Here is a 4598-nt window from a genome sequence, read left to right as displayed (position 1 = left end):
TAGTAATTATGAGAAAAACAAAATTTATGTAATTATGACACAAAAACCGAAGAGCTGACTGGTTGACATCTTTAGGTTGACCATAAGTACCTGCATCAGTTGGGTCATCTAGGGTTATAACCAGTTTTCACTTTTCAATAAAAACTTCCAAAAATGAGATAGAAAGCCCTTGAAGCTGATTGGAACAGTTTGCACTTTATGTTAGAAATAGAAACCAGTTCTCCACAGTCTTATGTCTGCCTGATGATGGTCTGAGAACTTCAAGAGTTCACAGACTATGTGGAGACAAATTAAAAAAGAAACATAAAGTAGAAATATTTGTGTATAGCACATCGCCCAGAGTGGTGACAAATTGGCCTTTCTAAAAATGATATGGTGCTGTAGAGACAGCTAAGGGCTTGTTAGTAATTTCTGCAGGTCCCGAGGGGTTCTGAGAGTTCAGGAAAAAACTGAACTATGTTCTGTTCACTATATTTTCACAAAATTCAAAAGTTTTTGCAAAATTCGCTTAGAGAATCTTCTGGGAAAATCAAACTTTGCTACTGCTGTTAGGGATAACTTCTATATTTTAAGAATGATATCCTTAGCCATTTTTGCTTGCTACCCATGGACCATGAATTGGAGGTAAGAGGACCTACTTTTCTGAGAAAGGCTGTCTGACCAATGTAGTTATCTTAATGAGTTTCTTGAAGTAGTAAACACCCTAAAATATGTTTTGCTCATTCTTACTCTCATTTGGAATTATAACACTCATAAGTATACCTCTGCATTCTGCATTTTTAATTTATTTGTGTGCAAATATGTATTTTAAGCTCTCTTATCTTTATATGCATTAGTTTCTTCCTTTTTCCTGTGTTATACCTATACATTTTTCCCTTTTGAGTGCATTTATTCCACATAGACCATGAAAGGTTTCTCAATTTTTAATTGTTTCATTCTAGATTTCCCTCAGTTGATGGTCAATTAATAACGCCCCTTTTGTTCCAGATATCACTGTTATTTCTCTGTAAGTACAGCATTACTCTCTCGGTTAGCCTTTCTTATTTTCGCTTTACCCTCACAGACTTTATTCTTAATATGAAAGTTGCTATAATTAGTAGGTAATCAAATATGTAGTTTAGTGGTAAAAAGATGATAGGTAGATAGATTGATGTATATAGTTGATATATAGATAGATAGTTAGATAAATAGTTGATAAATGTTAGATACATAAACAGATGATTGTAGATAAATAATAGATAAATAGACAGATAGACAGAGAGATAGATACATAGATCCACAAATACATAGGTAGGTAGAGACAGACTATTGTCTTCTGATGAAAAACCAGCAATGCAATGGATTCCCCTGCCTCAGGAGCACAGTGTCTGCTCTGAGTGTTTTAAATATTCTGATCACCGTTCTTACTGATTTTCTCTTTTCAACATTTTATTTCACCTAAATTTTTCAGAAGTACAACATTAGGATAACTGCAAATTTTTTTTAATTTATTTATTTTTTATTAATTACAGTTTATTCACTGCTGTGGCCTCTTCCCTCATTACCTCCCAATCCTACCCTTCCTCCCTTATCTCCTTCCATGCCCCTCCCCAAATACACTGATAGGGGAGGTTCTCCTCCCCTTCTCTCTGACCCCAGCTTATCAGGTCTCATCAGGACTGGCTGCATTGTCTTCCTCTGAGGCCTGATAAGGCTGTTTCCCCCTCAGGGAGAGGAAATCAAAGAGCCAGGAACTGAATTCATGTTAGAATTACTGTTCCCATTTACTAGGGTAACTTGGAGACTGAACTGTCATGGGCTACATCTGTGCAGGGGTTCTAAGGTTATCTCCATGCATGGTTCTTGGTTGGAGTATCAGTCTCAGAAAATGCCCGTGTGCCCAGAATTTTTTGTTCTGTTGCTCTCCTTGTGTAGCTCCTGTCTACTCCAGGTCTTTCTATCTCCCCCTTCTTTCATAAGATTCCCTGCACTCTGCCCAAAGTTTGGCTGTGAGTCTCAACATTTGCTTCGATACCCTGCTGGGCAGAGTCTTTCAGAGGCCCTCTGTGGTAGGCTCCTGTTTTGTTCCTTTTTTTCACCTTCTCCCAATGTCTATCCCATTTGCTTTTCTGAATGAAGATTGAGCATCTAACCTAGTGTCCTCTTTCTTGCTTAACTTCTTTAGGTGTACAGATTTTAGTATGAATATCCTATATTATGTCTAATATCCAATTATAAGTGAGAATATACCATGTGTGTCTTTCTCCTTCTGGGTTACCTCACTCAGGATGATCTTTTCTAGTTGCCACCATTTGCCTGCAAATTTCATGATTTCCTTGTTTTTAATTACTGAGTAGTATTCCATTGTGTAAATGTACTACAATTTCTGTATCCATTCCTCAGTTGAGCAACATCTGGGTTGTTTCCAATTCTGGCTTTCACAAGTAAAGCTGCTATGATCATGGTTGAGCAAATGTATTTGTTGTGTACTTGAGCATATTTTGGATATATGCCTAGGAGTGGCATGGCTGGATCTTGAGTTAGCACTATTCCTACTTATCTGAGATAACACCAAATTGATTTCCAAAGTGGTTGTACAAGTTTACATTCCACCAGCAATGGAGAATGGTTCCCTTTTCTCCACATCCTCCCCAGCATGTATTGACACCTGAGTTCTTGATCTTAGCCATTCTCATGGGTGTAAGGTGAAATCTCAGGGTTTTTGTGATTTGCATTTCCCTGATGACAAAGGAGGTTGTGCATTTCTTTAAGCGTTTCTCTGCCATTCTATATTCCTCTATTGAGAATTATCCATTTAGCTCTGTACCCAATTTTTAAATTGGATTACTTGATTTGTTGTTATTTAACTTCTTGATTTCTTTATATATTCTGGATATTAGTCCTCTGGCATATATAGGGTTGGTGAAGATCATTTCCCAATTTATAGCCTGTCATTTTGTTCTGATGACAGTGTCCCTTGCTTTACAGAAACTTAAATGATGCTGGTCTAACTGGATGTGTACATGTAGAAAAATGCAAACACATCCATACTTATGGTGCTAAGTGCACAAAACTAAAGTCCAAGTGTATCAAAGACCTCAACATAAAACCAGACACACTAAACCTGTTAGAAGAAAAAGTGGGGAAGAGCTTTTATCTCATTAGCCCAGGAGACAACTACCTGAACAGAACACCAACAGCACAGGCTCTAAGATCAATAATCACTAAATTGGACCTCATGAAAACTCAAAAGTTTCTGTAAAACAAAAGAATTCCTGTTTTTTAATTGTGGAGTAATATTCCATCCTGTCAATGTATCACAATTTCTGTATCCATTGCTAATAGATCCATATTTATCACCCCGCACAAAACTAAAGTCCAAGTGGATCAAAGAACTCAACACAAAACCACAGAAAGGCCCCTGAAGGACTCTGCCCTGCAGGGTATCCAAGCAGATTCTGAAACTTATAGTCAAACTTTGTGCAAAGGGCAGGGAATGTTATAAAGTGGGAAATAGTAAGACCTGGAGAGGACAGGAGCTCCACAAGGAGAGGAACAGAACCAAAAAATTGGGGCACAGGGGTCTTTTCTGAGACTGATACTCCATCAAAGGACCATTCATAGAGAGAACCCCTGCACAGATCTAGCCCATGGCAATTCAATATCTGAGTGGGTTCCATTTTAATGGGAACAGGGACTGTCTTTGACATAAACTGATTGGTCTGCTCTTTGAGCACCTGCCCCTGTGTGTGGGGGGGGGTGCAGCTTTACTAGGCTACAGATGAAGACAATGTAGACACTCCTGATGAGACCTGATAGACTAGGATCAGAAGGAAGGAGAGGAAGACCTCCCTTATTAGTGGACTGGGGGAGGGGCATGGGTGGAGAGAGAGGGAGCTACAAGTGGGATACAAAGTGAATAAACTGTAATTAATAAAAGTAATAAAAAACCTTGAAAATAAAATATAATTTCTGTAAGGAAAAACAAAACAAAAAAACAGACACACTACATATGTTAGAAAAAAAAGTGGGGAAGAGCCTTGAGCTCATTGGCACAGGAGACAACTTCCTGAACAGAACACAAACAGCTTAGGCCCTAAGATCAACTATCAATAAATAGGACCTAATGAAACTGAAAAGCTTTTGTAAACAAAGGACACTGTCATCAGAACAAAATGACTGCTTGTGCAAGGGCCATGCTAATCTTCTCTGCATCGTTACAATTTTAGTATATGTGCTGAGGGAGCGGGATACAGCTGGGAAACAGAGTTAAAAAATTGTAACTAAAAAGAAAAATAAAAATTAAAAAAAAAATGACTGCTTGTTTCCTAAATCAGTTTTATTACATTGTGAAAGGGATGAGCAGTTTCTTAGAGTCTGATAGAAAGCATGTATAGTAATAAAATATTACAGCACTTCATAAATTTAATTACTTTTTAATAAACAATAGTGATTCTAAATGGAAGTTTTAAGAAACATTTTCTTAGGATTGAGAATCTTTATTTCTTTTTCCTTATAGTGTTACTTTTAATAATTATAAATTTTATTCATAGTCATTTATGATTCCTGACCTTTATAAAATCCTGGAATCAAATTTTCCAATTCACTTTAGAGAAAAA

The 4598-nt window shown here is 37.1% G+C and overlaps 1 non-coding gene across 1 annotated transcript; it reads right to left on the bottom strand.

Moving 5' to 3' along the window:
• Nucleotides 1-4126: 4126 nt before the first annotated feature.
• Nucleotides 4127-4228, bottom strand: LOC129677588 (U6 spliceosomal RNA). Its single transcript, XR_008720217.1, has one exon. It is a non-coding gene; the product is annotated as a U6 spliceosomal RNA (small nuclear RNA).
• Nucleotides 4229-4598: the final 370 nt, after the last annotated feature.

This window comes from Psammomys obesus, unplaced genomic scaffold, assembly GCF_907164565.1.
Source record: "Psammomys obesus unplaced genomic scaffold, mPsaObe1.curated_primary_1811, whole genome shotgun sequence".
Classification (NCBI taxonomy): Eukaryota; Metazoa; Chordata; class Mammalia; order Rodentia; family Muridae; genus Psammomys; species Psammomys obesus.
The sequence above is the reverse complement of the archived record's forward strand: the minus strand, read 5'-3'. Positions and strand labels throughout refer to the sequence as shown.